We start from the raw sequence: 8,301 nt of genomic DNA on the forward strand, positions 1-8,301 counted from the left end.
GCTCCAAATCAAACCAGCCAAGGACTTGAGGAAGACATCTGGTTAATTGTGCATGTCCACACCCAAGGAAGAGAGAAACATGTTCAGTCACAAAGTTCATAGCAGTCTACCCCAGGATCCAATCCATCTTTCTTAGAGAGCCGTGTGTGTGTGTGTGTGTGTGTGTGTGTGTGTGTATCTGTGTGTCTGTGTGTTTTGCTTTTACTTGGCTCATACTGAGAGGAACCAGGATAGTCTATACAACCTCCCCACTCGGAGAATGTAGAGGTCTACTCCTCCAGGAAAAAACCAGGCAGGGAGAACCAGGTAGAAGGGAGAACAATAAAAGACTCCTTCCTCACAGGGATGCCCTGTCACAGCAGCAACAACCCTGGAGACAGAGGGGGCAGTGTGGAGGGAGAAGCTGAGTGTCACTGGTCTGAACTTATCTTGCCCCAGTCTGGTCCACGGCTCACTTCCAGATAGACAGAGGCTCTGAGACCTGCACCTGCATTTTACCCCTTCCTCTGGAACCTCTCCCAAGCACTGGTCTTCAGGTCACATGAGACAAAGCTGCCATTCCAAAGCGAGGCTGCTGTGCTGTCCAGGTGAAGAAATAAAGCGCAACCCAAGAACCATCACACGGCGAACTCTGAAAGTCCCTGGGGCAAGTCTGCACAGAAGTGCCCCCACCCGAAGTTAGAAGGGAGGACGGTGTGAGGCTATGTTGTGGGCCCTTCCAATATCTCAACAGTTAAGTAAAGGACAAAATCACATTGGCTGATGTCTAGTCAGCTGACAGACCAGGCTAGGGAGTTCCTCAAAGATATACTGTTTTTCTCTGTTTGTTTATTTTAAAGAATTAAAGTCGGGGGGGAGATTGCCAAAACCATTTGCCCACGCTTCAAAATCCATTCTAAGGAATATAGTCAGCATAATAAAAAATTATCTTTTTTTTTTTTTTAAAAAGGAATATAGTCGGCAGATAGAGGCAAACTGTGGTATAAACCTCACAGATAGGTGTCCCAACAAATGTGTCCTCATTCCTTTCTTGTGTGCAATATCTGTTTCTGGTTTTGACTTTTTTCAGCTTTACCGAGGTATAACTAACTAGTAAAATCAGAATAAATGTAAAGAATACAAGATGATGATTTGATATATGTAATCCTTGTGAAAGGATTCCCACAATCTAGTTAATTAACACTTTTGTGTGTGTGAAAGCACTTAAGTTCTACTCTCCGTAAATTTTAATTATACAATACAGAATTATCAATTTTGGTCAAGACGTTTATACATTAGATCCTTAGAACTTATTCATCTTAAAATATTTGTTGTTCTCATGGAGACTGTCACCACTTTGGGGAGGATGTCCCAAGGTAAATCTGAGTGTTGACTGAGAGATGGGGGGAATAGGGCAGCTTGGCAGTAGGAAGCTGGGCTACCAAGAGGCTTGACTTTTCTGTCGGTTCAGTGAGTTGATGTAATGAAAAATGGCTCCCAGAGCATAGCTAGTCTTAACATTGTCAATTTTCTGAGTCAGCTTTAGCACTTTGTTCCCCAGAAACACGAATTCTTGCAGTAGCAAGCTGACATAGGTGAAATCCATGTGTACATACAAAAGGGTTGTTCTGTGGATGAGTCTCCATTGTCTAACACACACACTTGACTGAAGTTTCAAAGTCTACAACCGCAAGACTGACTCCTTTCTCTGCATCTATAAGTCCAAATTTTGCTGCAAAGTCATGGTGGTAGGAAAATACAGAAAAAATCAAGTTCTTCACTTCTTCCATTTTGTTCACTGTGTTTTGAAGGATTTCTGCCCCTCTGCCAACAAACAACTCTTAGAGGCTAACCCTTTGGCTGTCCTGACAGCCTGTATATTATTTCAACATGTTCTTGTTCTCCTTTGAAACTGGGAGACAAACCAGGGCTGATCAATTCCTTTCTACCTTTAGCAGATTCTTTCTATACCATCCCAACCCACGAGTCTTACCAACATCAATACAAGACCCAGTAGATGTAGAAATGGAGACTATAGTTTCTGTTAAACATCTAGAATGATGTTATGCTACCAACTGGGGATGTCAGAAGGGTGCTCTCAACTCTTAGAAGACCTGAGTGGCTCTTGCCCCCAGATCCAGCATGTCTATGCTGTTTCTTCCTGGGGGCCTTCAGCTGCCTGTTAGGAAGCTGACTGTGAGCCATGTTGAAATATCTTCATCTATTCCATTCATGATAGAAACATAGCCATCTTCCACAGTGAAGGAGATGCTTTCAATGCTTCTTTCTCCTTGTGTCTCTTGCAGTTGCTTCTGAGCTTTTTCTCCTAATAATAGGTTTAAATTTGCTCTTCCCATGAAGACCAAAGAAGTGACCTTCCAGAAGACAAAAGGAGTTTCTTGTTTAACATCATCTCTTATTGCTCTCCCAAGATCATGTGAATAAGCAGAAAGGCCTGACTTCAGTGCTTTGAAGTTTTTTGGGTCAAATTGGGAGTTTCTCTGGGCTACTGTGCAAACTAGAAGATGAACATGTGGGTACCAGTTATTCCTATGCCAGACATGACCCTGTAGAAGACCTCATGACCACTTTCAGCTGTGGGGAGATCAGTGCAGGCCCACTGGACCCTCCCTGCCCCTGCAGCCACCTCCATGATGCTGAAGAAGTCCTGAATGACAGAGACCACTGCCCCCTGGTATACACCACATCAATAAACAGACACACAAACAGGCCCAGAGGTGATGCTTTCTTCAGCATCTTCAGGCTCCCATTATCTTGCATGCTTTCATTTCTTTGTCTGAGGACTGTGACTTAGTTAAGATGGCATAGCTAGTACATGGCAGAGCACAACCATGAGTCACCAGCTTCTCTCTCTAATTCAATGCACTTTATCATTTCATTTTTTCTATTGTTTCCAAAGCCTTTTACAGAATTCAGTGGTAGCAGAGGCACTACCAAACTTCTTTACCCAATGGTTGTTCAGATCTCTGGTTTCCCACATGAGTCCTGCATGGTCTCCTTTGTGCCATCCATGGATGCCAGTGTCATTCCTTTGGTGCAAGTAGGTGCAAGTAGGTGGAAGTTCCTGCCAGTTCTCCTGCCACATTCCCTCAGTACACTTAATTTTAAATTAAGCAAATTATACTTGTTTTAAATTAAAGATAAATCATGACAACACTTAGCTTGAACACATGCAAATATTTTAATCTAATAGACACATTTTTGTGTATAATGTTAATACAATTCTAATATTTAAACACCATACACAAACTCATAGTAGATAGTATACCATAGTTGAGTGATCTTAAATATCTCACAATGTTTTATTGACATATTTTTAAATTATGAAGTAAAATCATATGTTTAAATTCACTGTTCTTCTGTTGCAAAGACTTCTAACTCCAACTATCCAGACTTAGGCCAGGCTTCAGAGATTAAGAATGTGGTCCTCCATAAGCCCTCTCTTTAGACAGCAGCTGCAAGTCTGAGGGTCCTTGGGCAACAACCAGTTCTGACCAGCTGGCTATAAATTGGGGAGTTTTCACCACCTCTTCATGTTGGATAATTTGCTGGAACAATTTACAGAACTCAGGAAGAGCTATACTTATGATTACAGTTTTATTATAGCAAAAGGATACAAATCAGAACCAGCTGAAGGCAGAGAATATAGTTCAAGGTCCTAGAGGATTCCAAACACAAAACTTCTGTTGCCCTCCTCCTGTGGAGTCGGGTAACAACCTCTCAGCACATCATTATGTGATAACACACAGCAGAGCCAACCGAGACATTTACCCAGGTTGTGTTGTCTAAGGTTTTTGCTGGAGTTGCAATAGTTGTAGATTGTTGATGGCATCAACATGGTCATGTTAGTGAACTGAAATTCCAGCTCTTCTCCACTCTCTAGGATCTGGCTGGTACCATGTGATGCAAAGCCCTAAGCCTCATATGATTGGTCTTCCTTTCTGGCATGGCCAACCTCTGTCCTGAGTCATCTTCTTAGCACAAACTATGCTAGGGCCCACCCTGAGCCACCTCAGCATAAATCATAAGGTGTGCTTGAAGTCCACCGTAAATAACAAAGACACTCCTATCACTGAGGAAGTTCCAAGGATTTAGAGGTACTTCTCAGGAACTGAGACGAAGGGCAGCCAAACTTGTTATTATACAACCACTTAATCATAACCAAAAATGAATTAAAGAATACTTTTGTAGTGCATGTGATCTCCTACTATAAAAATTGAGAACAAATATCAGTATTCGCACGCAGGTGGTAAGCCATCCAACACTACAGAAAAGTTGGCTCCAATACTCTCTGCCAGAGTTGTCTTCTGGAAATATTTTTGGAAACACTGTAGCACATGGAAAAAACGGAAATATTTTCCTGCAGAGTTCCATACAATAGCAGGTGTCAGAAACAATCACGTTTCGAAATGCATTCCTGAACATTAGGTAGGACTCCCTGTTTGGAGGTAGAGGTAAATACTCAGGAATGACTCCATGGGCCAGCAAATTCTAAAGAGAATCACTTCTATGTATGTCTACTAAAGAAATTCAGACCAAAATCACACCTTAGATACTTGAGAAGCTTGTAATAATATGTAATATTGGATTATCTGTGACCTAGATATAGAGGAATTATGCTCTATATTATGGAATCCAATATAACAAAGTGCTTTGGAGTGCCAATTCTGAAAGCAGCTTGCCTGGGTTCAAATACTTAGTCACTTACCAGGTGTGTACCTCGGGAAAGTCAGTTAACTTATGGTGTTGATATTAACAATAATCTCTCAAAAAATTGTGAAATATTGTTAAAGGGAGTTCACCTGAAGTGATTAAACAATTTTCAACTCACTGCAAATATTAAATTAATGGGAGCTAATAGTAGTAATAGCAGTAGTGGTAACTCTGATATTGGAGATTTTAGCGTAATTTCTTTTATCTAAAATATAGGATTATTTCACCCAAAATGTAGGATTATCTTTATTCAAAATTAAACATCTAAAATATGCCTTTAAAATAGAGGAAACAATAGTCTTGGTTGGAAGACATTTAAAAAAATATGTTTAGAGGGAATAAAACTCCAGCTTATGCCATTGGTGTACAGTTTTTGATAGTTCAACAATTGTCCCACAGACGGCAATGAGAAAGGAGACAGGGCACACCCTTGATAGTGAGGTTTTGAGAAAGGGATTCCTTCTCCCTTTCCCCTCTTCGTAGGGCCTGAATGCCTCTATTAAGGCTCATCTAATATAGCTAAGAGATCACTTCCAAGTAGCGAATAACAGCCTTCGCTTCTTTATTCCTGGGTGCTGTTGAATTTGTAAGGATTTTGTTTTGATGAATACAGGTTTGTCCCACTTTGCAACCCCCTCTTCATAATACGGGGCCCAGAGTAGGGCTTCTTTCATCCTCTAGTCATCTAGAGTTCATTTTCCTGACCATATCACTAGTCCATTAGCTACTAAGGAGCTCTATAAATCCATACCTTACCATTGTCATTATTATTTATCTTCTGATGAAATGAGAAATTATCATCTTAATTCTGCTCATTTAGGGAGCATACTTTTTCTTTTTCAGCCAAATAAACCTATCACAGGTCACAATGTAGCTGCCTTCCAGATTGCATGTTGGTTCTCTGCCTTTAGCCATGATAGTTGCTGGGAGTCCTCTAATAACTGATTATAGAGAAGAGGTTTTTTTAACTCCTTTTGGGATGTTTATGGGATCAGGTAACTTCTAAGAGGGAATTAATGTAGGGCCCAAAGGCATATCAGCTGCCTATTTCTTTATGTGACCCCTAATGCTAGTGGTCACCCCTGATGCCCATTCTTAAATATGTCGTTTCCACTTGATGAGGTGAATCCTCTCTATTGCAATACTATTCTGACATAAACCCTGAGGTGATGAGTATTTCAGACACTACTTAAGCCCTTAAGAAGGGTTATAATTTGCCTTTCAAAAGGGTACTCCTGGAGGCAGCCTCGGATAATTTTTCAAGTTTTAAATCCCAGCCATCACAACTAGATGGTGCTTATAGGCTTTTGCCAAAGGCTGCAGTCAGCATAAGCGCGTATTGCTGATACTTCTAATATCTTCTGATTGTCGGACCATACATGGCCTTGTATTATTTATCTATTACTATGCAACAAATGAGCACACACATAGCTGCTGAAAACAACACACATTTATTATTTCATAGCTTTTGTGGGTCAAGAACCTTGCTACTGCCGGGTTCTCTGTATACGGTATCTCATAAGACTAATGAAGATGTTGGCCCAGGTGGGAGTCTCAAATGAAGTCTCAACTGGGAAGGATGTGCTTCCATGCTCATGTCATTGTTAGAGAGATTCAAATCCTTGTGAATTATTAGAATCAGGGCTTCAGTCCCCTGTTAGCTGTTGCCTCGCCAACATGGCCACTCACCTTGTCAAATCCAACAAAAGAGAGAGAAGAGGCAGAAGTCATGATCTTATATAGCCTAAGTGACAGGATGTCGCTTTTGCCATATTTTATTGATAAGCAAACCACAGTCTCCATTTAAAGGAGAGAGATTATAAAAAGCATAAATACCAGGAGGTGGAAATCCGATGTGAAATAAGATTCTGCCTGCTACAGTTACCAAAAGATCAGTGGAGCACTGGCTCTCTGAAGCTCAAGGGAACCTAGTGTTACTTAACCATTTAAATCCATATGTTTTCACAATTTTGTGGATTGGCCCTAAAACAATACCTAGATATGCATCATTATTTCTCTGGAAATCAGACAACTGGACCAATCTTTCTGCATCCTCTTTTGATTTTGGAACTGGGGGGAAAAAAAGCAGTAATTTATTTTTGGATGATTGACAAATCTCTTTGTTTTAGCCCAAGTAATAAATACAATTTTACTGCTTGTCCTGGGTCCTGTACTTTAGTTACATTAATGAACATCTCCCTAGTAGTTATATCAATAATCAGGTATTTTAATTCATTCTCACCCTAATCTTCAGGTTAAGATATCGACATCATATCATCAATATAATGAATAACAAAAGTTTTCAATTAAACAAACCTAAGTCTTAACAGGTGATGTCAACACACAAAAATTTAAATGTCCCTGTGGGAGAACAATAAATGTGTAGTTCATTCTATCTCAAATCAAAGCAAATTGGCTCTGGTGTGTTTCTGAAATATAAATTGAAAAGAAAGTGTTAGCTAAGGCCATCACAGAAATACCATTCTTCCTTAATGGAGTTAATTAGTATCATACCAGGCACAACTGATGTTATTACAGGCACCTCTTTATTCAATACTTGAGGGTCTGCAGTTAATCTACAGAATCCCTAGCTTTTCTCAAAAATCCTACTGGTCCATTAAATGATAAATTTTTAAGTATTCTTATGTCTGCATCTGGTATATCATTAACTAAAAAGGAAACTTCCGAATGTCTCCCAAGTAACCAACATTGTTTTCAATTAAGCATTTCCGTGGATTTAAATAATTCTAAACTCCTTATAGCATACCTAGCCCAAAGAGGATGGTCAATTTGGATAACATCCCTTCCTTCAACATTTGAGGTAAAGAAGAGTACCCCATTTAGATATCACATATATCAAATAATACATTCGAGTGGATATGCCAAGCTTTGACGACATCATTCCTTGTCTTAGTATACTTTTATCCTTGGAGAGCTGTTTTATCTATATGGTTGATACAGCATGTGGAATTCAAGAGATTGCCATATTTCACATAAACATATATTTAAAGGGTAAAAACAAATGATCATTTATCTAGTATAATCCTTGATTCTCACTAAAAACTTATTATAAATTTCATAATAAATTTCAGTGTTTCCAATACATTTAAAAAATAGAAATAGGGATGCCTGGGTGGCTCAGTCAGTTAAATGTCTGCTTTTGACTCAGGTCATGGACCCAGGGTCTTGGAATCCAGTCTTGCTCAGTGGGAAGCCTGCTTCATCCTCTGCCTGCTGCTCCCCCTTTGTGTGCTCTCTCTCTCTCTCTCTGACAAATGAATAAAATCTTAAATAAATAGAAATAAAAAATTAATGTAAATTTCTCTGAATTAATGTATTTACAATTACATTAACAAAACAATGAGATTTATGAATCTGTCTTTCTCAATGCTCAAGCTCAAGAACATCCTAATATCTTACTGATAGCAGTCAATGGTGCTTTTCTCTAATTACAGAATGCCCTCCATTCACCAATTTCATGTATTTAGTGATTACATAATATAGATAAATCACTTAACAGCAGCACTGTAAACACCCTACTATGTTTGGTTTTGGAAAACAATATTTGATTTTTCATATCATCTTCAT

General features: G+C 39.4%; 1 pseudogene; it reads right to left on the reverse strand.

Moving 5' to 3' along the window:
* Positions 1-1,417: 1,417 nt before the first annotated feature.
* LOC103664868 lies at positions 1,418-2,213 on the reverse strand (annotated as a pseudogene).
* Between the last annotated feature and the right edge of the window lie 6,088 nt (positions 2,214-8,301).

Source organism: Ursus maritimus, unplaced genomic scaffold, assembly GCF_017311325.1.
Source record: "Ursus maritimus isolate PB19 unplaced genomic scaffold, ASM1731132v1 scaffold_15, whole genome shotgun sequence".
Classification (NCBI taxonomy): domain Eukaryota; kingdom Metazoa; phylum Chordata; class Mammalia; order Carnivora; family Ursidae; genus Ursus; species Ursus maritimus.